General features: G+C 50.8%; 1 protein-coding gene across 2 annotated transcripts in view; it reads left to right on the top strand.

Annotated features, from left to right (window-relative positions):
• The first annotated feature begins 1,155 nt into the window (after positions 1-1,155).
• ZNF710 (zinc finger protein 710) overlaps positions 1,156-25,499 on the top strand; it is a 70,470-nt gene continuing 46,126 nt past the window's right edge. The window contains exon 1 of one of the 2 annotated variants that reach the window (XM_042988046.1): positions 1,156-1,311. The gene's annotated coding sequence lies outside the window, so the exon portion shown is untranslated. Of the gene's footprint in view, positions 1,312-2,871; positions 2,978-25,499 lie in introns of those variants that run through there. The other variant, XM_042988045.1, reaches the window with a different exon arrangement.

Below are 25,499 nucleotides of genomic sequence, written 5' to 3'. Positions count from 1 at the left end.
CACCGCGCAAGACTTCTTGACCCCATTTTATAAGTGAGGAAACCGAGTCTAAGTTATTCACTGGGACTGTTGTTCACCCAAGTTCTTGAAGTTAGCAGTGGGAGAAGCTAAAATTTGAACATCTCGCTGATAGGGCCCCGCTGCCTGACTTGTGCCCTGACACAGTCCCCACTCGCCCCTCCCTGACTTGTGTGCCCTGACCTTCCTCACTCCCCACTCCCCCACTGTACTCCACACCGCAGCAAATACTTGTGGCTATTCCAAGAATCTGTGAGAATGTGCTCTCTTGCCCTGGGGCCTTTGGACAGGCTGTACCTTCCCATGCGTTTGCCTGGCACAGGCCTACTTTTCGATGTCACCTCCCGCAGGAAGCCATCCCTGATCACCCCGGTTCCAAGAATGCTCTGTGGCGCCTCCTTGGTTCATTCATGGCATTGCGGTTGCCGGCCTCCTGGCTTCTTCCCCTCCCCTGCGGGTCTACAAAGCCTAAGCGAGGGCCACGTGTGCTGATGGCCAGTTCCTCCGCATCCAGCACAGGAGCGGGCACAGAGTAGGGACTCAGTAAGCATTTGTTAAATGAATGTCTGATTGTCAGAGCTGCGTTTTGCTTTGTTTGGAGGACACAGCTGAGGTGCGCCGAGGGGGGAGTATATAAATAATGACAGCAATGTGGCTTCCCTTCTATCCTATTTAGAGGGCTTAGTGGGCGAGTGCGCCGGGGTCACACCGGGCTCAGTGCCCTGATGTGAAAACCATGGTGTCCCCCTGGCTGAAGCAGTCTCGGGCTACTGTCTTCTCACTCCCAGTCAGAAACAAACCACGTTCTGAGCGACTGGAGTCCTTGCTCACAACACCGGGAGCCGGTTTAGGGTGGGGCGAGGGGCAGTGGCCTTGGGGCTCCAGTCTCTAAAGGCCCGGGCCTCTGGGCTGGGGGGAGGGGTGAAGAGTGGCAGGTCCCGTCCCTGGGAGGCTGCAGTCACTGGGGGAGAGACAATGGGGCTCAGCATCTGCTCCCCGCTGGGAGAAGGGACCCTCCAGTGAAAAGCCAGGGAGAGCAGGGAAGTGTGGGAGGAATTGATGAGGAGAAGGGGTGGAGCCAAGGAGAAGCAGCCGGGAGGAAGGAAGAGAAGGGGAAGGAAGAGAAGAGGGAGGGGTGAGGATTCAGGCTTTCCTTCCTCTCGATGACCCGGTCCCGGGCTGCAGCCCGCTCCGGCATTGTTTCCTGCGGAAACCCTGGGGGCCCACGGAGACCTCACGTTTCTCCCCAGCCCCTTGGCGGCAGCCCCCGTCCGTGGGTCAGGCATCCAGCAGGTGCTCAAAGCTTACTTGGGAAAATGAGAAATGTGGCCAACTTTGCTCAGGGAACTTTTCCCTTGCCTTCTCCCCACTTCTCCGGAGAAGCTGAGGGCAGAGCAGGTCTTGGGAGCACGCCCAGGCGCCCCATGAATAATTGACCCTTCCTGGCGACTCTGCCCGGCTCAGTCCGAGGACTCCAGACCGGCCCAGCGTCGGAGTCGAGAAGCGGCTCCGAGTGGCGGGCGTTCGGGAGGTTGGAAGCCGAAGGTCCGGCCTGCCCGGGGAGCGGGGTCTGGCGGGGGGGGGGGGGGAAACGGGGGGGGGCCAGGCGGTGGCAAAGCCCGCGGCCCCGCGGGGAGGCGCCTGGGGCCCGACCCCCCGCGCCGCGAACGGCCACGCCTCGGCGCCCCCCAGCCTCGCTCCCGGGGTGGGGACGGGGGGCGCGGCCCAGGCCCCGGGATCGGAGAGCCCTCGGGGGCGGAGGCGCGGGGGGGGGGGGGGCGGCGATCCCAGCGCCTCCTCCGAGCCCCTTCCCACCCCGGCCCCGGCGCTCGCAGCCCGCGCCGCTCCCTCGAGTCTGGCCGTCCAGGGCTCTGCAAACAGCTGTTTAAAGGCTCTTTTACAGTTCAGTGCTCTGCGGGGATGTTTGTTCCAAGCCCATCTGCCTACTTTAAAAATATATAAGTAAAGAACACACCCAGCCTTCCACCCCTGGCTGGGGAGGGGCGGACTCGGCGGCCCCCGCCCGCACTTCGGAAGGAGCCGGCACCCAGCCGCCGCCGCCGCCGCCGCGGCCCCCGCCCCCGCCGACCCTCCTCTCGGGAGGACGCCCCGGGCTTCCCAGGGGGGAGGGGGCGCGCAGCCCCCGGGCCCCCTTTGTGCGGGGCAGGGCCGGGCCCCCCATTTCCATGCGAGGTTCAGACGCTCCCCCTCTCCCCCGCTTCAGTTAATCTTTGTTCCCCTTTTCTGCTGAGAGGAGAAAAAAAAAAGAGAGAGAGAGAGAAAGAAAAGGAGGAAAAAAGGCGTGACTTGATTTTCAAACGAAACTCCCACAGCAAACAAAACCCTTTTAGAGAAATAAGAAAGGAGGAAGAAGGAAGAAAAGAGGGAAGAAAAAAAAAAGGAGAAAGAAAACCCTCCAGGCTTTCAATTTGAGTGGGAGAGTTGAACCGAAAGAAAGAGAAAGAAAGGAAGAAAAATCCTCTCTGCGGTAGAAAGAGAAAAGAAAACTTGGGCTGACAGGAGGGGGGTGCTGGAGGGGGGGGGTGGAAGGAAGTGAGAAAACAAAAGAGAGATAAAAGGGCTGCTTTTCTGTCTCTCTTCCTCTGCGAGCTGGGTTAGGAGGAGCTGTTTTGCATCCCTTCACGTCAGCCCTGCCTCATTCCCTTCTTCCAGGGAGGGAGAGAGAGCGAGCGAGCGAGAGAGCGAGCAGGAGGGAGAGAGAGCGAGAGAGGAGAGGGAGAGAGGAGGGGGGGAGAGAGAGAGAGAGAGAGAGAGAGAGGGAGAGAAAGAGAGGAGCCGGAGGGAGGGCGGCAGGAGCAGGCGGCGGGCGCGCGTGGAGGCGGGCGGCGGGCGCGCAGCAGCAGCCCGGGCGGTGGGCAGCCAGGAGCCCCCGGCCCGGCCCCGGCCCCGGCCCCGGCCCGCCGAGGGCCCCCAGCGCAGGAGCCGCGCCCGGACCAGGGTGAGTGTCCCGCGCGGCCCCCCGGCCCCCGGCCCCGCAGCCCCGGGCGGCGCGCCGGCGGGGGCGCGGGGGGCGCGGGGGTGGGTCGAGGCGGCGGCGGCCGACCCGCCCCCCGCCTCTCCCCGGGGACGGCCGCGCGCAGGCCCGCGCCGCGCTGCAAACATGTCGTCTTTTCCTTTCACTTCCACATTCCCTCATGCCGGGGAGCTGGAGGGAGAGAGGGAGAGCCGGGGAAAGAGGGAGAGATGGCGTCTGGGGGGGGGGGGAGGGGGAAGGGAGGGAGGGAGCGAGCGAAAGAGGGCGAGAGCGAGGAGAGCGCGCGAATGAGAGAGAGAGAGAGAGAGAGAGAGAGGGAGAGAGAGAAGCAGAAATGAAAGGAAAGCGCCGCGGTGGCGGCGGCGGCGGCGGAGCGGGAGGCCGGGGAGGCGGCGGCGGCGGCGGCGGCGGCTCCCGGGCCCGCACGTGGGTGTCCCGGCGCCCCGCGCGCTCCCCCCGCACCCGGCCCGGGACTCAAAGTTTCACCCCCTCGCCGCGCCGCCCCGCCCCTGCGGCTGCCCACAAACTTTATTCTCCGGTGCGGGGGGGGGGGGGGGTTGGGGGGACGGTTACGGCGCGTCCCCGCCGTCCCGGGAGGGGGGGTGGTGGTGGCGGGGGAGGGCCGAGCGGACTGAGGGGGGGGGGGCTGGGGGTGCCCCCCGAGGGCAGCCGGCGGCCGCACGTCGTGCGCTGCGGGACCCCCGCCTGGCCGGCGTCGGGGCGCCCCGGGCCGGGGACCTGTTGAAGGTGCTCGCCGGCTGGCGGGGTCCCCACGGCCTGTCCCTAGCCTCCCTAGTCTCAGTTCCCCTTCCTCGTTGCCCACTCGCCGTCTCCTCGCGGTCATTTTCCTAATTGGACGGAGCTGTGGGGTGTGATCGCCGGCGTCAGACGCGGGGGGGGGGGGGCCGAGGCTGCCGGGTGGGCGCGGGGACCCGGGTACCGACGGGGCAGCCCCTGCAGGCGCGCAGATCCCACAGACCCGGCCCTAGTGCCACCGCCCCCCTAACTGCGGACTTGCTAACTAGTGCGTATCGGGTTTTTTTTTCCAACTTGCCTTTTAAGATGACTTTTATGGTCGCAGCAACTGCTTCCCTCCAGTCTGAGCTGTAGTTTGGGAAGATTTAAGAGGCCAGGGCGGTGCTTGCGTGGGTTTTAACTACCCCGAAACGGTCCTTAATGTATCTCTCAGCTCTGCGTTGGTTGGGGCGAAGGCAGAGCCGTAGCCTGGGTGCGTTTTCACTGGGACACTGCGAGGTGCCCGTCCTTCCCCGTCGGAGCGGTCCAGTGAGTGGCCATCCTGGTGGCCCACCTTCGGGCTGCCCGGCCGAGTGCCTAACTGCCAAGGGCTATCTGAACGCCTTTATTTCTGGGCAAAATGGAAACTCCTAGCCGGTGTCGACCTGGAGGGGACGGTAGCCGGGTCCCGTGGGTGTCTGGGAGAGTCACAAAAATTCCCCCACAGGTGTGCGAAGCAGGACTTTGCACCCTTGGGGGTCACCCAGCCAACTTTGAAGCTACTCTTTGAGTCCTGCCTTTGTACACGTGTAAGCAAAACCAGTCAAAGTTCATTTCTGCCAAGTAGAGGGCCCCTGGGCCTGCATCCCTGGTGTGCTCTTATCAGGGGCCTTTAAAAGACCTGCCGGGTCTTGTGGGAGAAGGGAAGAAAACCACCCCTAATTGCCATTAGACATTAGAACATGTATTTTTAGTGTTTGCGATCAAGCCGTGGGCCTGTCTGGTTTTGATTTTTGAGACCGAGCATGACTGTATGTTTCTTGTTTGTTTTAAGTGAATATTGTTTTCTAGAGCTTTCTTGGTGGTTTTGTCAACCGGCCCATGGGCCACATGTCACCACCCTGTGCCAAGCACCTGTTTGAGCCCTAACTGGTCACCTATAGTTCCAGCTGCATTAGTGCTCCAGAAACCTGCAGGACCTGGCTTCCTCACATGAGGGCAGTGGGAGAGAGCAGCTCTCTTTTGAGTAGGGGGGTGTTGGACATTTGGGTCACATTTTCTTTCCTCCAGGCTCGCCTGGAGGGAGACGCAGTGAGTTGAAGTGAGAACAGATGCTCACTCTTCTCTGGGCAGATTCCTAGGTGAGTCCTTGTCCTGGGGTGTGCGGCCAGCAGGCCGTTTGTTCTGTACTTGGGTCACCTCCATCCCGACCAGGCATTTCCTACCGGGGAGACTTATTTTAGGCTCGCTGTCTAGAGACCAGGAGACAGACAAGGTCTGGGATGGTTTTCGAGTGGACAGAAGGGAGACTAATGGGACCACCAGAGGTTTTGCACGACTTCTATTTTAGGTTTGCCTTGCGGCCCGGAGGTATTTCCATCTGAGTTTGCTCAAGTTTGAAGGTAGAAGGGAGGAAGTAAACAAAGGAGGAGTCAAGTGTATCCCGCAGGATGCTCCCCACAGGCTCCTCATTGGGCTTGCTCCCCCACCAGGTCCCAGGGCAGAGGGGCTCATGTTGCTGACTGAAGGAATCTCTGCATCTGCTGAGTCTCGTGTTAATGATGGTTGGTCTCAACCCTCAGACTTCAAAGCCGGAAGACACCGTAGAGATGGCCTGAAAGAAACTGAGGCATGAGAAAAGCTCCATGCCTGGGGCTGTGCTCTAAGTGGCAATGCCAGTACCTGAACCAGAACCTTCAGAGTCCATTTCCGGTGCTTTTAAACACAGGGCCTTGGCCTCTGTTCTCGCTGGGGATCCCGAATCAGGCTCTGTCCAGAGAGTGTGGCTCCGAGACCATGAAACCGTGGGCGTATGCTCCCTGCATGAGACGGGTAAACAGGGCACTTTATTGTCCAGCTCTGTTACACACATACTATTCCAGAGGCTTTGACGGGCCACTGTGACTACTAGGGGACACCAGGAACAAAGTGTGCCAGTTCAGTGAGGCAAGCGGTTTCGTTCTCGGGATGTTCCCAAGTCACACTCGGCACTTTTTGATCCGGAATGCTTCCTTCGTGCCCTGTTCTTGTGTGTGATTTATTTAGGATTGGTCTGCGGAGAAGAACGGGGGTGTAAGGAACCGATGTCTCTTCGTGGGTTAGCTCTCCTACTAGAATGTCAGCTCGTGAGGGTAGAGGTCTGTGTTCGTGGCTAAGCCCCTGTGCTCAGAACAGGGCCTGGCACGTGGTGGGCCCTCGATAATCCTTGGTGAATAAGTGGACCGGGCATTAGGAAAAAGACCTCCCTCCCAGTAGGAACCCACGAGTGACACACAGAGGTGGGGACAGGGAGGTGATTGATGGGACCTGCAGAGTTTTGCAGTGAGTCATGGCTTCAAACAAGCTCCAGACAGGTAAGGCAGGAGCAGCTGGGAAGAGTCGATCCTGCATAGGTGGAGCCACTGGGTGGAGACTGTGCAGAACAATAGAGACATCTTGAACTGGACTGGATCGCGGGAGAATAATAATAATCAGGGTATCTTGGGCCGGGCTTGTCCACATGCTTTGTGTATATCGTGTCCCTTAGTCCTTGCAGGTGCCGGTACTAAATCGTTATTCCCGTTTGGCAGATGGGGAAACTAGAGCCCAGAGGAGTTGAATAACTTGCCCAGGGGCACAGAGCTGATACCTGAACCCAGGCTGACTGACTTCAGGTTTTGCCTCCCTGCAGTGAACAATGAGGTCGGGGATCCCTGCCCACACCAAGGAGCTGAGCATTCAGAGCTTTGGGGTTCCTCGAAAGGATGGCAGCGGAAACACTGAAAAAGAAATCGTTGGTCTGCGGTGGAGCGAGGCCAGTCAGGGAGCCTGCCCTCTGCTTCCCTTTGCCGGGACCCGCACCGCGCTCGAAGACCATTCACCCAACGTACACTCGAAGGGATGCTTCTTTGGGAGGCCTCCCTGTCCCCCGAGCAGAGTGGCTAGCACCAGGTCGGGACTATTTCGCACTTGATAAAGATTTAGAAGACTTTTTCTTTTCTTAAGCATGCTTTTCGACTTCAATTTTGGCTGGCATGTATTTGAAACCGGCGGGGATTTTAAAGCTAGAAGTGTGGCTGTTGGCCTTGAGGGCTCCAGAAAGTGTTTCCCACACGTGTAAACCCTCCCTTCCTGATCCAGGATGCTGGCCCAGGCTCTTCCAGACCACAACAGCTACCCTTTCATTGACGGTGTGATTTACCAGCCTCTGTGCTGGGCCCGACCTCATGGAGCTTGTAGTCTCCCTGGGAGACAGACACTGAACTAATAATTACACAAATACTCTTTAATTACAGTTGTTATAAACGCTTCAAAGGGAAAAGTACAGAGGCCATGGGAGCTGATAATCAGGGAGGATGAGGGAAGGGAGGCTTTCCTGAAGAAAGGGCATTTAAACAGCCACAGGAAAAAGGTGGGTGAAGAGGCCTTAGCCAGGGTGGGATAGTCCGTTAACCTTGATGTAAACCCCGGGCCCTGCACCCGCAGCACCAGCATCGTCTGCCCGGCCCGCCCAGGAGCTTGTTAGCAATGCATAATCTCTGGCCCTCAGCAGACCTGCTGAATCTGCATTCTAACACGACTCACCTGCGTGGTAAAGTCTGCGAAATGCCAAAGGAATCAAAGTTCTGAACGGGGAGGGGGGGGGGGGATTCTCGGCTTGGCTGTGAATGAGTTGGATGACCACGGGAGAGTCACTTCTCTGGTTAATGAGGGAATTAGATCATCTCGCAAAGTTCCTTCTGGCTTCTGTCATCTCTGGCTTTTGCTGGTGTGTGCTGTTTCCAAGCTTATTAAGAGTGAGGGCCTGGGCGTCCACAGCATCCACCTCTGCGGTGCCTCTGGTGGCCGCCCCCCCCCCCCCCCCCAGCAGGCGCTAGTCCGTGTGGTGGTCTGACTTCCCATAAATGCTGCAGAGCGGCCAGACCGGCAGAGCTTTGGGGAAGGATCAGAATAATTCGCAAAGAGCCTGTGGGGCTTTGTTGCACGCAGAGAGATTGTCTTAAGGTGACCCAGGGAGGATTTGGCCTGAATCGAGAGAAAAACTGTTCAAGGGTCAGAAGGGCTTTGGGGAAGAAAGGTACACCATTTCTGCCAAAAGCGGAACCTAAAACGAGGGAGTTGCTCAATAGTTCCTTGCTTGTGAACATAATACTTCAAGAATGGCCACGGAGTGTTGTGCCTGAGATCCTCACATCAGTGTGGAGAGGACCAGAGGGCCAAGGCCCGTGGTGCTTGAGCCTTGCAGTCTGGGGAGGGTGGGGGAGGGAGGGCTTCGGTTGTGCACGTGCAGCCGTGCAGAGTGTTGTGTGGACGTGTGCGTGCTTTGCTGGGGAGAACATCCAGAGCTTTTGCCGGCCTCAAAGGGACCTGCGACTTCCCCGAACTAGGGGCAAATGCCTTTCTTAGCTCATTGCACCCAACTCTCTTCCTACACAGCACTTACTATGGACCAGGCACCATCCTAAACACTTTCCATACATCCGCTCATTTAGGATGAATAGCTTTCTGGAGGTCACGCGTCAGAACCAGGCCTGGCACTGGACTGTTGGGCCCCAGAGTCCCGGCTCACAAAGCCTAACTTCCTAGCAGGGCAGGTGGGACTAGGGGAGAGCACTTTTAGGAGAATGGAAATTGAGATGACAAAGGTCCCTAGGTTACAAGCAAGTGTCTCCCAGGGGCGCCTGGGTGGCTCAGTCAGTTGAGCGCCCGTGACTCTTGGTTTCAACTCCGGTCATGATCTCGCGGTTCATGAGTTCAAGCCCCGAGTCGGGCTCTGCGCTGGCAGCGTGGAGCCTGCTTGGGATTCTCTCTCTCTCCCTCGCTCTCTGCCCCTCCCCCACTCTCTCTCTGTCTCCCTCAAAATAAATTAAAAACAAAAAACCAGGTGTCTCCCAATTGCTCGTCCATAAGACAGAAAAGTTTTTCCCCACGTTGCCAGGCTAGCCCACGAGAGTCTGTGTCACTACTGGGCCTAAGTCATTTTGTTTGCTTAGAAAAAAGAATTAGGAAACAAGACAGCCGCAGCACTGCAAGCTAAATGAAAGATTCTGGATTCGGCCAGAAGATGCTTGAAGAAGTGCACTGTCGAATAAGGGGTGGGGTGGTAGCAGGAGATTGGGACAGATTTTGAAAGGGGGATTAAAGGATATTAGAAGCCAAAGCAGGGCCAAAAATGTATGTCGGATCGGCAGCTTCCAAAGGTAAAATGGACTGGTTCTCATTACTTACTAATTAATGCGTGTAGCTCACAGACCTGACCCTTCCCCCATCCCTAATGCCTTACCCCCAAGTACAGAGGCCTTGTGTTTTCTCTTTAATTCATTTCTGTGCTGTTTGAATTTTTATCAGTGTGTATGATCTTTATAATTCATATACTTATAAATGGAGTGAAGGACTGTTAGAAGTGGGTTGACCTCTAGGGGGGTTTTAATTCTGTCTTCTATAACCGTCATCCTAAAGGCGTCTGTGATATTAAATATATATGCTCTATTGTGTGTATATTTTGGGAATACTGAGAGAGGTGTTGGAAGCGGGAGGATTTTCAGTAAAGTCAGAAGCTGAGACCAGGGAATCACAATGTAGCCCGACCACCTTCCCTTTCTCCGTTCCATACCCTCAGTGTGTAATAAATAGGGAATCAAGGTCAGGTAGGAAGGATCGCCACAGAAAGCGGGAATGTCCACCCTCCAGATTGACAGGGGAAACTATCACTTCTGTAACGACTCTTGGTTCAGTGTGGTTTGTCTTCTGGTCATGCCCGAATGCCATCTATGACCCCATCCCATTCCCAGTGGGGCAGCCATGGAAGAACGGGGTTCCAGATGGGGAGGCTATCCTGCAGGTATTCGGTAAGAAACAATAGCCGAACTTCAGTGGTTGTTTTACGCACCACATCGGAATGTCCTCAAAAGGACCACATCCAAGCCGGCCTCTTGAAAAGCATCAGGTTCCCTTTGGAAGCTGGTGGTGCTGGTAGGTCAGCCCCACCCTGCGATGTTTGATCGCGGGGCCCCCGAGTTTACATGCCTCCTCTCCCATCAGGCCTCCGTTCACTAGCCACAGACCACAAGTTCGCTGCGGACTTGCTATTACCGGGAAGCAGGTCACCTCTGAAATTCTGAACTCTTCCCATCTCCCCACCGCACTTCCCTCCTTGAACACCCCTGCGCCAAGCTGGGAAACCTATGCCTACCCACCGGGGCAACATGTCTAGCATCAACCCCATCCCTAGGTCCCCTGTGTCCTGCCCTGGCTGCCCCCGTAGGCCTGAGCACCCCACATCCTCCCGTGCCCTAATTCCCTGCCTACAGATACAGACACACCTGTCTCCCTCCTCTCTGGCCCTGCTTCTCCCCAACCCACTTCCCGTGTCACTCCACCCAAAACTTCACAGAGAAGAGTTCACCCTTTCTGTCCCTGCTTCCTCTCCCTCTCTCCTCTCCAGCTCCAAAACAGCAGAGTATTTCAACCCCCACTCCTACCTGCTCTTGCAGAGGCCCCTGACCCACCCCCTGAGCATGCCTGGCAGTCCCTTTTGTGGCCTCTGCTTACTTGACTTCTCCATGGCAAATACTGGCTCGTCACTCTGGGCCCTCCTCTTACGACTTACTGTTTTCTGCCCTTCCCTCCTCTCCTGCCAACACTTTGGTGCCTCGGCCATGGTTCTCTGCTACTTTTTCCCCTTCTGTGCTTATGGTTTCAGTCTGCAAGGCCAGGACTCTTGTCCTGTATCTATCTCTGTCTTCATGTCTCCTGTACACAGTTCAGAGCTGGGTTTACATTGGTTATAGTTTTGGATACATGTGGATTTCTTTGTACTATCTTATTTTGTGCTTTCTGTTTCTTCTTTTTCGGATTCTTTGTTCATTCTTTAATTTAAAAAAAAAAAAAAAAAGATTTTATTTTTAAGCAATCTCTACACCCAACAGGGGCCTCGAACCCGCAGCCCCAGGATCAAGAGTCGCACGTTCCACCGACTGACTTAGCCAGCCGGGCTGTTCATTCTTTTAAGTTGATTAAAAGATTTTTTTGGGGGGGCGCCTGGGTGGCGCAGTCGGTTAAGCGTCCGACTTCAGCCAGGTCGCGATCTCGCGGTCCGTGAGTTCGAGCCCCGCGTCAGGCTCTGGGCTGATGGCTCGGAGCCTGGAGCCTGTTTCCGATTCTGTGTCTCCCTCTCTCTCTGCCCCTCCCCCGTTCATGCTCTGTCTCTCTCTGTCCCAAAAATAAATAAAAAACGTTGAAAAAAAAAATTAAAAAAAAAAAAAAGATTTTTTTTTTTCCCTTTCTTTCCTTCACTGTTTTTTTCTTTACTGCTTTGCAGCTTACACACTCTGTTTCTATTCTTTTGATCCTTGCAGACTGCAGAAGATTTAAAGTTAGTTGGTGTCTATCTCTTCTCAAATAATGCAAGGACCTTGGGAATGCTTTCTGTAAAGTCACTGTTGTGACACATGCAGTCGTCGCCCAGTGGTTTAGCTGCATCGTGTTTCTCTCTTCAGTTCCACAAACCGGGCATTTATTTTTAATGTTCTATACAGTTAGCCTTTGCTTTCATTTTCCGCATATTTTCCATTTTGCTTACTTAACGTTTCTCCTTGCATCTCAGACCTACTTTCTGATATCACAACATATGGTGAAGATCTTCTCATCATAAACTTCTCGTTCCTGTTTGGCTAACGTTTTATGTCATCCTTACTGTTACTGTTTTAGTGGGTATAAAACATTAGCTTGCCAGTTATCTTCCCTAAGTGTTTAAAGATAGTTTTCCATTGTCTTCTGGCCATTGTTGATGTTGAGAAGTTGGTAGCACAATTATTGTTCCTCGTAGGTAATCTCGTCTCCCTGGTTGGTGGTGGTGGTGGTGGTGGTTTACATGTGTGTGGGTATGCGCTCATTTGTATGTTTTGCAGTTCAATATTATTTACTTAGGAGTGGATTAGATTTTATTTGGCTAAGCATTCGTTGGGTTTTCTGAAACCAGAGATTGGTGACTTTTATCAGTGCTAGAGGCTTTTCAGCCATTAGCTCTTGGAATATTGTCTCTCCGTCATTATCTCTCTCTGGCCTCTCTTTTGGGAACTCCAGTTAGATGTGTTTTGATCTTATTTCTATATGTCTCTTAACTTTTTCATTTGCAATCTTTTGGGTTTTTGGTAGTGTTTTCTGGGGAATATCTTACTTGTCTTCCAGCTTCTTAATTCTCTCTTTAGTTATCTCTAATCTTCTGTTTAGTCCACCCACAGAGGTATTTTTAGTATCAGGCTTAACTCACAAATTGTAATATATTTGATGTGTTTCCATTGCAATTATTATTTTTGATGCTCATGATTTGAGGGTTTTTCTTTTTAAGTTTATTTCTTTATTTTGAGAGAGAAAGAGAGAGAGAGCGCGCACACACATGTAGAAGGGACAGAGAGAGGGAGAGAGAGAGAATCCCAAGCAGGCTCCGCACCATCAGCATGGAGCCCGACGTGGGGCTCAGACTCATGAACCGTGAGATCATGGCCTGAGCCAAAGTCAGACGCATAACCGACCGAGCCACCCAGGTGCCCCTTGGCTTTGGGTTTTTAACCGGGATGATTATATTTTTTTATTGCCGTGTTTCTATTCTATCCTTTTCTAATATGCCTGGTGATTTGTGTTTTTTAAATTATCTCTTACTCCTTAGTTGTGTTTTTAATTCTCCATTTTATTGATCGCATTAAACATACTTATTTTGTATTCTGTATCCAGTAATTCCAATACCGAAGTGTTTGCAGGTATAGTTAGTTCTGTTGTGTGCTGCCTCTGGCTGGTTCCCACTCTTGAGGGCTTGCTTCCGTATGTGTCTCATGATTTTTGATTGCAAGTCTATGTTTGTTAGAATTCTATCTGATAATTCTTCAAGGTATGGGATGAAAGTACATTCTTCCACAGAGGGTATGCTGCCTTCTACCAGACACCTTAAGGCCCTCCAGATGGGTCCATTTATTTATAATTCTTAGCGTGTAGTTTTGAGGGCCTGCCAATGACCACAGGTCCTCAGAGGAACTTTTTTTGAAAGTCCACCCACAGCTAACGCTAAGCCTGATTACTTCCTTCCTGACTGTATACCACCAGACACCCCACTTTGTCTCATCGTTCCCCTATTGCCAAATACTTTCACTTCACATTTGGGCAAGTCCTGGTCACGCCAGGCCCAATTAAAAACTGTGAATCTTCTGAGCCTTCCCCATGCCGTCCCTTGCAAAACTGACCTGTTCTTCCACATCCATTGGCCACTGTTCCCTTACCGCTCAGTCTAGAGGTGTGTGTGTTTAGTCCCCATGCTGGACTCTGAGCTTCTTGAAAACTCGGAGCTGTTATTTATTTCTGGAGCCCCAGTGCCTAGTTCCCTGTTGGTCGTAGTAGTGGCTTAGTAGATCCCTATTGATTGAGCAGAATTTACGGCAAAATCAATTCTTCTCCTCTTCTTGGGTAGTAATTAAAGAAAAAAAATCCAAGTGCTAACCCACCCTGTAATCTTGGACAAGTCTAGTTCACCCTTTTGGATCTCAGCGTCCATACCTATGAAATGAAAGGATGCTTCTAAGGTCTCTACTTGTTCTAAGATGCCGAAATTCACCACCGCTTGTATGGTTATCAGTCACGGTAATACGGACCAGCCCTTGGCTCACAAACGGAACGAAGGCATGTGAGGACCATGGAGAGAGAAAGAGCATGATGTGAGGCAATTGGGCAGGATTTGGAAGAGAAAAAAGACAAGGGACTTAGAGGTCAATTACAGGTAAATTAATATGACATAAAGATGGCATTTTAAAATTTGTGACTTGGGACAGCAACTTGATGGCCTTCTAAAAAAACGAGCACATTATAACACAGTATATTTCAGATGGCTTAGAGACGGTGACTATAAAAAATGAATTCAGGAAAATACTGTGACTTAAAACCCAGAAGTCATAAAGGAAAAGATTAATATACTTGTATGCAAGTAAAAAATTTCTGTGTGGCTAACATCATCATAAATGGAGTCAAAAGAGTCTGCTAGTTCTCAAAACTAGGGGACCGTTTTTGCAACGTAGGTCGCAGATATGAACTGGTTTCCTTAATATCTAAAGAACTCCTACAAATCATGAAGAAAAAGACCATCAACTCAATTTTTTAATGTTTTGTTTATTTATTTATTATATTTTATTTCTTTTTTTTAAGTAGCTCTACACCCAATGTCGGGCTCAAAATCACGACCCCAAGATCAAGCATTGCATGCTCCACCCAGGTGAGCCAGCCAGGAGCCCCGCAACTCAATTTTTAAACTAAGCTAAGAACATGGGCAGTTCACAGAGAAGGAAATACAAACGGCACTTAACCATCCCACTACTAATTAGAGAAATGGAAGTCTACTATGGAGAAGTGACACTGGGAACAGTTGTTCTGATAATTGTTGATAGAGCACACAGTATACCGAGAGGATTTTTATTAAAAAGTCTCTGTTGTATAGAGACGATATTTATTAAAATCCAAAGTGCATGAGGTGCACCTGGGTGGCTCGGTCGGTTATGTGTCTGACATCCGCTCAGGTCACGATCTCCTAGTTTGCAAGTTCTTTGCTGTCGGCGCGTAGCCTACTTCGGATCCTCAGTCTCCCTGTCTCTCTCTGCCCCTCCCCTCTCACACACGCACACTCTCTCAAAAACAAATGTATTTGTAAAGAAAGAAAGAAGTTTGGGAGGAAAGAAAGAAGGGAGGGGAGAAGAATCTCACCTTTGCTCTGCATTTTCACTTAGGCTGTTTTAGTTATTACTCCCCTCAGCAACCCCCAGTGAGGTTACCATTTTTATAGACCGAGAAACCGAAGGCTGGAAGTCCGAAATGACTTGCCCAAGTTCATGGACAGAGCCTTGGAAACTGGCCTTGAGTCCAGTTCTCGCTCCAGAACCGTTGGGCCCCTGTCTGTAGATCAGCTTCTTGTTTTGGGGGCTTTTTTCCGGTTTTCGTCCTTTATTTCGAGCTGCCATCTCATTGGTCAAAGCCCAGTGACCCGCACACCGTGGCCTGAGGCCCACCCCTCCCGAGGGAGTGGATGTGCACTTCTGTCCCACCTCCCCCAGCTGGCTCGCTGGCTGACAAATGCCTATGGGGCAAAGCTCAGGCAGTAGGTGGTGGAGCCAGCCCAGAACCCAGCCAGCCACATCAGACACAACGAGGAGGATTAGGGATGGGCTTTGCAGTCCTACCTTTGAAGTTCCCAGCTTTTATCAGAGTGTCTGAACCTTAACATTATTTCAAGGGAGCTTTTATTACTGTCTGTGGACTGGCCTCAGGTAGGTACCAGCTGCTGCCAGGTGCCGAGGGAACACTTCCTGGTGCCTTAAGCTGGTGCCTTCGCTTTGTTATATGGCAGAGAAGTTTTTCGGGCTAAAGGCACTGGGTACTTAGAAGATTCTGGAAGAAAAAAAAATGTCTGTTTCAACTTTTCTATCTAGAGGTGCGATGGGATGGCATCCCTTTAATTAAAGGGAAGGAAAAGTGCTTGCTCGCTTTATTCTCTTTTTTTTTTTTTTTTTTGTCTCACAGAAACACCTCCTCTGCTGTTTTCAAAGTAGAGTATTGACTGCTTCCTTTTTGTCAAGGAGAAATGCTGTAGGAGAACAAAGCTAAAGGTGTTGGCCGTATATAATACGAGGCTGTAATTTATAGGTACGGCTTCACCCGGGGGAAGAATTTGATGTCTTTAAGAGATACAAAAATCATCCAGCACCACCTGTCCTGGGGTGTGGTGTCATATTTATTTGCAGAGTTGGAGTCGTCATTTCTTAAGGAAAAAGCAGGGCTCATGGGGGTAAGAAGTCTTCAGGATCCCGGGGTCTGAGCCGACCTTCCAACTCCCTGTCACTGTGCTACTTGGCATCTTTACGAGGGATGCATCCTAATGACCCACCCTGTCCGTTTTTGTTTGTCTGGCTGGTGGACGTGGAAGTGCCCTGAATGTCACAGAGCTGTCCCCATGTGAAGTTCGTACCCAGCTGTTTGCTGAACGCGTGAACAGATAGGAGGCGCCCGGTAAACGTTCCTCAGATGGACACATTTTGACATTGGAGGTAGACTTTAAAGCTTTCGATCATCAAGAGGACTCGAGAAACGTAGACGTCTGCCATTATGCTTCCGTGGATTTTCCCGACTCTTGAATAATTAAGTGTGTCCCATGGAATTTTTCCTTCCTTGCGCTGTAGGTCATCTCTCTTTAGACAAAGGCCAACTTCTGTAAATGGTACACTCTGTGCTCTTACTAACTCTCCCCAGCAATCCCATCCATTATCTGCCTGTGTTCTAGCTCATTCTCCAGAAAAACTTCCACGTAACATCAGCCAAGTTCTTTTGCTTTGGTTACAAAGGCTTGTGAGAATTTCTCTTCCAAACCCCTGTTTTAGAGCTTTTGTACCTGGGTGGTCAAAATTCATTTCCTAGCACCAGGTAGATTAACAAATCTCGGCTCAGGAACTGGCCTCTCTCTCTCTCTCTCCTTTTTGAATATACTGTCTCAAGAGATGGCCACTGCCCTGTCCTCCATGAAGGACAAAAGTAACGTTTGTTTTGCCTTTTCACACCTTGGCCCCTCGGCTTGCTGTCCTCTTCCTCCCCTGGTGACCATTATTCGAAGGAGCTAGACAGGAAAGTGGACTTCTGGCTATTCTGGGGGAGTTGGCTCTTTGCTTATGACTCACACCCTCCCTGTACTCATTCAGGCCTCCTGGAGATTTTCATTCCCCTTCACTGGAAACTACCCCTTGTTGAAAATATTCTTAGGTGGTTTTAAGATGTCTCCATTCAGGGTTTGGGTTTTTTTATTATTATTTGTTTGTTTGTTTTTTCAATTCCACTCCAGGTTTGAATGTCCAAGGAATGAGAGGTCTCTTGACTCCTGGATCTCTTCCTTTTGTTTTTTTAAGAAAATCGATTTTATTGATTTTTTTTTCTTGTTACAAAGAGATTGATGATTTTTTGCAGAAAATTTAGGAAATATAAACAAGCAAAAAGAAGAGAGCAAAAACCATCTATAATTATTAATATTTTAGTATGTTATATACCCTTCCAGCATATATTTTTTAATTCAAATGAGATCATACCGTGTGTACCTTCATGTTGCTTTTTTTTCTTTCTTTCCTTTTTTTTTTTTTTTTTTTTTTGCTTTTCCTTTTTTTGGGGGGTCTGTTTTCTTTATTCACTCTGCCAATTTCTTTTTTTTAATTATTAAAGCATATACATTTTTTTTTTTTTTAATTTACATCCCAGTTAGCATATAGTGCAACAATGATTTCAGGAGTAGATTCCTTAGTGCCCCTTAACCATTTAGCCCATCCCCCCTCCCACACCCCCTCCAGTAATGCTCTGTTTGTTCTCCGTATTTATGAGTCTCTTCTGTTTTGTCCCCCTCCCTGTTTTTATATTATTTTTGTTTCTCCTCCCTTATGTTCATCTGTTTTGTCCCTTAAAGTCCTCATATGAGTGAAGTCATATGATTTTTGTCTTTCTCTGACTAATTTCACTTAGCATTATTCCCTCCAGTTCCGTCCATGTAGTTGCCAATGGCAAGATTTCCTTCTTTTTGATCGCCAACTAATACTCCATTGTATATATATATATATATATACCACATCTTCTTTAGCCATTCGTCCCTCGATGGACATTTGGGCTCTTTCCATACTTTGGCTATTGTCGATAGTGCTGCTATAAACATGGGGGGTGCGTGTGTCCCTTCGAAACAGCACACCTGTATCCCGTGGATAAATGCCTAGTAGTGCCATTGCTGGGTCGTAGGGTAGTTCCATTTGTAGTTTTTTGAGGAACCTCCATACTGTTTTCCAGAGTGGCTGCACCAGCTGGCATTCCCATTTTTTGCTTTTCCTTAACAATATGTGATTAAAATTTTCATTGAGTTAAACCCCTTCCTTCAAGTCACATTATTTTTTTATTTTCATTTTCAGTTCCGGCACAGTTAACATATGGTGTTGTGTTAGCTTCAGGTATGCAATATAGTGATTCCACGTTTCCATACATTGCAGAGCTCCCCCTCCCCTCCAGCTCACTTTAAAGGGCTATATTCTGAGCAGAGGGACCATAATACATATAAGCAGACTCCTCCATTTACATTCTTTCCCCTTTTTCTCTCTTCTAAGGAATGCTGCAGCAAACATCCTTGGGCAGTTTTGCCCACGGCCTTGATTATTCCTTGGGACTTGTTTCTAGAAGGGCATCCCTGGGCCGAGGACCCATTCTAAAGGCTCTTGATTTAGAAGGTAAAATTGCCCTCCAGAAAGACCGTATGCAGATTTTACTCCTTTGGGGTGAAGACTTAAGTCATTCTCTTTTAAAACCTGGCTGTGCGTTTTTCCGACATCCCTTTCCAAATGTTGAGCCCCTGTTTGTTAAGAGTAAGTGGCCGGGGAAAGACCTGAGCCGAGCTGAGAAAGAGAACCTCCCATCCTCGAGGGCTGAGGCCTTTCTTAAGAGTCTCTGACTGCAGGCATCTGGGCAGGTGGGAAGCCCCAAGATGCCCATCCTTAGCATGCCCGGGACAGTGCTGGCTTTGAGGGCTCCGGAGTCTCTTGGGGAAATTTCTCGAAGCCTTTCTTCTAAGAGGATGCTCATAAAACAAACATCCTACCCTAACGCCAGAGACCAAGGCTGCTCGTCCTGACCTGGGTTGGGGTTTGGGGTTGCGGGTGGGGGGGATTTCCTATCCAGGCCCCAGAGTCTGTCCCGGAGGGCGTGCATCTGCCCAGACCTTCAGCCCTGGCAGCCTGACTCCTCCACCATGGCAGGGGGTGGGGGGTGGGGGGGGAGACACCGCAGGGAGGTTTGATGGAATTACTGAGGAAGTAGCATTTGCTTAGGCTAAATCGGGCTTTCCTGTTCCAGCTCCACACTCTTCCCCCTTTTCGGCTCTCTTCCTCCTCCGTGTCAGCATGTTCTTTATGGTAGTTTTAGTTGGTGTGGCCGCTGAGGACCTTCCCGACTTCTTAGCTTTCCTCTTCGCCGCTGGTGACACCCAGGCTGGTGCCCACCTCCTGGATCCGGCACATGCAGGCTGACCACTACTCTTTCCCTGCACCTGCTCTGCTGTGGCTCCCAGCCACCCTCCACCCTCCAGTCCCATCCGAGGCCCGATCCCAGCCTGCCCTCCTTTCCCAGGCCTGGCAGGAAGGCCACCGGGGCTCCTGGAGGCCCAGGCTGCACCCCCCGCCCCACCCAGAGACACAGCATGCCAGCTGCTGCCCGTCGGGTTACAAAAACACAAAAACACGAAACTCACCCCCTTGAGAGGAGGGACGGACGTTTCCGTCTCTATGAACCTGTTCTGGAAATGAGAGGCGCGGGTTGGGAGAGGGAGGCTGGAGGTTTCCCTGGGGTGGGCTTTGTTTAAAATTTAATATGCTCTTCCTTTCTCTCTCGACCCATCAGCGATGGCTTCTAGGTCCTTTGTCATTTTAGCCCCGTTATCTGTCTGGTGGATGAGATCTCTTATCTGCCCGGTCCTGCCTCTCTTCCCTGAATGGCCCATTGCCATCCCCCACTCTCCGACTTGTGACACATGGTTAGATCCCATCCTGCTACCTCACATTCCATGAAACTTGTCACTTTGCTTCTTAGCCGATTAAGATCCGGGGAAGACGGGGGTCTGCTTTTAATGATGTTGGATTCACCCAAGGCGCAAGGAGTGGGCAACTTTGGTGTCCTGTTAGAGGGGGTGTGGCAGCCCACCCTTAGCAGGTGGAGAGTGCTGGGTCCCAGGGTGGGGGTCTCGGTTCCGGATGGCCTCAGAGAGTCCTAGGTTTGCTCCCGTGCGTGGTCCAGCTTCTGCCCTGACACCTTCTCGGCCTAAGGGAACACAGAAACACAGAGCTGCTCTTTTTCCCACAGGCTCCCCACCAAAGTGGGCCCAGAGGCAAAGGGGAGGACGTTACTTCAACCCACAGGACTCAGGATCACAGGAAGCATGACTCACCATCTCCTAGCCCCAGTGAGGCACAGCCTCCATGACCAAGCCTTGGTTTCATGGCCTGTGAAATAGGTTTATGAGCCTACTTTTTTTTTTTTTATAGCTGTGCTCTGTGCTGTGTAAACACATGGTTATCATTACTACCTGGGTACCAAAGGGCCGTGAAGTCCAGGGAGAGGCCTGCGCCACCCTGGATTCTCTTTTCTCTTGCAAATCTCCTTATTCGTTTCTTTATTCCTTCATCAGATCCGCAAACATTTACCAAGCACCTACCATGGGCTAAACTCTGTGATCTAAAGGGGAACGACAGGGTTTTTGTCCCCGGCAAGCCCTCAGCCAGAAGGAATATTAGAGAAGTAGACATGAGAACAGGAAGTGAGGAATGTGGTGGGGGCGGGGGTGTGTGCAAAGACTGCCTGGTGGAGGTGGTATTTAGCAGGGTCCCAGCAGACCAGGAGCAGGAGGAAGATCATTCCACTGGGTAACTAAAACATGCAAAGGCAGAAAGAACAGGCACGTTTGAAGACTCGGGCGGGGCGGGGCGTGGGGGGGGGGCGGTGCGGTGTTGGTGTGGCTGGAAGGTAGGATGTGCAGGTGGGATGTTGGAAGATGGGGCTGGGGGTGTAGGTCGGGGCCGATCTGGGAATGTGTCCAAAGGTTTGGACTTAATCCAGAGGCCAGGCAGAGCCCCCGGTGGGTTCTGAGCAAAAAAAACAACATGACAGATCGCTGGCATAAACCAGGGGGACTTGGGGCTTGTGTTGTTGTTAAAACTCCATGTGGGGAAATCCCCTTGGAAATGTTGATCTGAGAGTTGAGAAACCCCCCAGAGGAATAAGTATGGCACTTTTGCCTGAATTCCTTCTCATTTCACCTAAAATTTCAGCTTTGTGCCAATTGTTTACAGATCATTTACAAAAGTACATTCTCTATGCTTCGTTGTTTCTCTTAAAACTCACCAAGAAACAAAGAATAAAAAATTAAAAAGAAAAAAAAAAAACCCTCATCAAGAAATAACCCCAAGTAAAATTTTTCCACCAGGGTGTGTTCCTAATACATATTTATAGTTACCAAGTTGATTTGAGAATGTAGGAAGATCTTTTGAAATGTTGCCTGAGTGCATGAGATCTTCAGGCTCGGGTTCCCAGAATCTGGCAAAAGAAAGAAAAAGAAAGCCAGTGTTTGTTGAGCACCTGCTCTGGGCCAGGCATGGGGCTAGACTCTTTGAATTCAATTACCCTGCAAGAAACAGCATTCCAGACCCATTTCAGAGGCAAGGAAACAGGTTCACAAAGGTGGCCACTTTCCCAAGGGCTTGCACCTGTAAGGGATGGTAAGGGGATTTGAACCCACGGTGTGACTGAGTCCAGAGTCCACACTCCATCCATTTGAACCACCCTGCCACCCAGCCCCTAGGGCATAACAGACCAGTAAAGCAGGAGATGTAGAGGCTGGGCCAGATGAGCCACTGGAGAGCCTTTTGACTTCTAGATAAAAATTAGACCAAGGGGCGCCTGGGTGGGTTAGTCAGTTGAGCATCCAACTCTTAAGTTTAGCTCAGGTCACAATCTCACAGTTCGTGGGATCGAGCCCCGCGTCATGCTCTGTGCTGACAGTGCAGAGCCTGCTTGGGATTCTCTCTCTCTCTCTCTCTCTCTCTCTCTCTCTGTCGCTCTCTCTCTCTGCCCCTCCTCCACGCGTGCCCTTTCTCTCTCAAGATAATAAATAAATGTAAAAAGCAAAGAAACAAACAGGAAACCACGAGCTCACTCCCTTTCTCTCTCTGTAAGTCCTTCTGCTGGCTGATGTGGCAAGAACACAGCTTTCCTGGAGAGCACTCTTCCAGAAGGCCGTGGCTGCAAGTCCTTGGCTGCACTCTGACTTGGGTGTTTCAGCCTGCCGTGTAGATGCTGCACGGAGCAGAGGGCAGGAAGTTGGTGCCTCTTCGGAAGGGGAGTCAGTTTTGAATGTAGACCTGTTTGAAGGTCACTGCCCAGAACCTCCAGGGTGGCGGGCAGAACTGCCTGGACAGAGGAAGAAACAGAGGCGGTGACAGTGGGACGGGGTTTTGGAGAAAGGATGTTCTTGGCTCTTTTTCCTGGTGGCATCATGGGACCCTCGTCCACACCCCTTACCTGAGCCAAAGCCAGGCAGCGAGCGTTCCCCAGAGACGACACTGCTGGGAGCAGGGCACACCCGCGTCTCTCTGCCCGCGTCCATCTTTGCTTGGCCACCTTAATCCATTCCCGGTGGGGAAGGGCACCTCCCTCAGGATTCTCTTCCCCGGCTTTCTAAGTGTCTCCTCCCTGTGACACAGGTGACCCCAGACTACCCACCAGACTGGGCAGCAGCTCGTTGGAAGCCAGGCGAGACATCTGAAGGTCCTCCCGGTGCCCCTTCCTCCCCAGCACGCTTTTCTCCCTCCTCCCTGCCGCTGTCTTCCAGGGCAGAGGGTTCAAGTCAGCGGGATTGGAGGGCAGGGAAACAGGAGAAAGACCCCAGTGTGAGGCGACTCCAGGTAATGAACGAGAGAGGGGAGTCAGCCCGGGTGGCTGGCTGGGCTGGGGTGCTTGTGCAGTGCGCTCACTGGCCCACGGTTATCGAAGGGTGGCTCTCCCAGGAACTCCTGAACTCCCTCTCCCCTCCCTGCTTCCTTGTCAGGGTGGGCAGTCACGGAGCAGGCTTCTGGATCTCTCTGGATCTTTCAGTCTCCAGAGCCGCTGGTATTGGGGTGACCCGCGGAGCCGGTGGGATAGTCGAGGGGGAGGTCGGCCACCTTTTCCAGTTCCAAGGACTCAAATAGGAGTGGGGCGGGGGAGGGGTTTGGCCAGAGTTGCTCCGAATTCAGCTCTGGGAGTCGACAGTGGGGCTGAAAACGCATTGTGGGGGATGGGGGGCGGGGTGGGAGTGGGCCTTTGAGATCATGTTGAGGTACTTGGATTTTGCTGTTTTTTCCTTCGAGGGATGGCTCCACCATCACAGTAATGAGGGGCGCCCATATGCGAGTGGGGACCACAAAGGATGAGGGTGGCCCTCCTGGGTGCCCCCTGGGAATGAATGTCCTCTTCCAGAGGGGACCTCCAGCACCAGAGTGACTGGGTCCCTCACAAGGGCCACCGTTTTCAGGTGTTACTGCTGTTGGGGGTCCAAATCCAGTCTTTCTGGTTCTTCATGGTGACCTCCTTCACTCTGGCCGGGGGGAGCTTTGCAAAATCAGTTTCAGCCACAGAGCATTTCTGTCCCCAAACCTTAGGCAAATAAGCGTTCAAAGAAATCTTATTAAAATAGTAATTCTTACACTTACATAGAAACCTTTAAAAATAGAGACAAGTGGAGGCGTCTGGATGGTTCAGTTGGTTAAGCATCTGGCTCCTGATTTCAGCTCAGGTCATGATCTCACGGTTGTGGGATCAAGCCCCGTGTCTCTTGGTTTCGGCTCAGGTCATGATCTCCAGGTTCGTGGGATCGAGCCCCACGTCAGGCTCTGTGCTGACAGTGTGGAGCCTGCTTGGGATTCTCTCTCCTCTCTTTCTGCCCCTCCCTCATGCGCTCTCTCTCGCTCTCCCTCTCTCTCAAAATAAATAAGCTTTTACAAGAAATACAGGAAAGTGTAAAGAGTAAAAATTGCCCCTAATCTCCTCAAGTAGACTTTTACCAACACCGTTGAGTACCTTTATGTATTTCCTCACAGCCTTTTTCAGCGCACATATGTAAATATACTGTATTTTAAACATGGTTACAAACACATTGAACTTCATATCCTCTTTCTTTTTCATTTGACATAACATTATGGCAAGCAAGAACTTTTAAAACGCACTTGGGCTTTGCAAGCGAGCATATGCTTTGCAGACATTTCTGTCAGCCACCAGGAACCAACTGTAAGAACTCACGTTCCACCCAAAACAGAAATTGTGCCAGTTGGGGAGTCCTTTGATCACCAGGCAGTAAACGTAGCCAAAATAATTGTGCATTTAAACGGACTAAAACTAAAAAGCCAACCGCTTGAAAACAATTTAAAACCCTCTCCTCAACTGCTATTTGGTCGAGGAAGAAATAAAGAATATAGTGACAAATATTTAGAAAGCACCGAAAACCAGAATGCCACATAACCAAACCTCTGGGAGGCAGCTGCAGCTAGTCTCATAGACCTAAATGCTTTTATTATGAAGAAGGGAAACAGAAAAAGGGAATAAGCCAAGCATTAGCCTGAGATCTTAGAGAAAAAAAAAAAAAATGAATAAAAAACAGCCCCTAAGGAAAACGGGGAGAAACGGAGAATAAAGCCAGAAATAAATGAATTAGAAAACAGAAACACAGTGAAATTAGCAAATATATCCAAGAGCTGATTCTGTTTTTAAACAAACAATAAAGTAGACTAACCTCTGGCAAATCGACTTGAGAAATGAAAGAAAGAAAAGAAAAAAATAGGAGGAATAAGAAAGGGAACGTTGCAATAGAGAGTTAAAAATATGGATATGTATATATAAGCACAATTGCCTTAAGTGTGAAAATCGCAAATAAATGGAGGCTTCTCTGAAAATATATATATGTTGCTAAATGAGAAAAAAAATTGTGATTGTTATCAAAGCACTGCCCCCTTTACCCAAAGAAGACACCGGTCCCAAGTGTTTTTTGCTAGGTAATTATTTTAAATTTGATGGTACTGATAACATTAAGCAGTTTCCATGGCTTAGCAAAAGATTGATGGAATGATCCAATTCATTCTACAAAGGAAAATAAGCCTGATATTAAGCATGGCAAAGAAACCATATTAAAGGATGGAAATGTTATCTCGGAAATAAAATTCAATAATGTATTAAGTCATCCACCATAACCCAGTGGGGCAATTGTCAATATCAGGAAAGCTTAATATAGTAACCGCGTCATGCTAATGGGTTAAAGAAGTACAACCGAATTGATTCCAATATATGTGGGGGGGAAATTGATTAAAGTCGAACAACAATTTCTACCTAATCAATACACCAAAAAAGGAATAGAAGGGTGCATTCATAGCGTGATTAAGAATATCTATTTCAGGGGCACCTGGGGGGCTCAGTCGGTTGAGCGTCTGACTTTGGCTCAGGTCACGATCTCGAAGGTCCCGACTTCGAGCCCCGCATTGGGCTCACTGCTGTCAGCACAGAGCCCACTTTGGATCCTCTGTCCCCCTCTCTCTCTGCCCCTCCCCCTCTCACACTCTCTCTGTCTCAAAAATAAACAAACGTTGGAGCGCCTGGGTGGTTCAGTCCGTTAAGCGTGTAACTTTGGCTCACAATGATCTCACAATTCATGAGTTCGAGCCCCAAGTCGGTCTCTGTGCTGACAGCTCAGAGCCTGGAGCCTGCTTTAGATTCTGTGTCTCCCTCTCTCTCTGCCCTCCCCTGCTCACCCTCTGTCTCTCTCTGTCTCTCAAAAATAAATAAACATTAAAAAACAAATAAATAAGCATTAAAAAAAAAAAGATGTAATTCAAACTGATGGCCAATGTTGTTATTAACCGTGAAACACTAGAGGCATCCCTGTTGAAACTAGTAACAAACTAAGGAGGCCTGCCATCATATTCACTGTTGAACCTCG

Source organism: Panthera tigris, chromosome B3 (genome assembly GCF_018350195.1).
Source record: "Panthera tigris isolate Pti1 chromosome B3, P.tigris_Pti1_mat1.1, whole genome shotgun sequence".
Lineage (NCBI taxonomy): Eukaryota > Metazoa > Chordata > Mammalia > Carnivora > Felidae > Panthera > Panthera tigris.
This window is presented reverse-complemented; position numbering and strand designations above follow the sequence as displayed.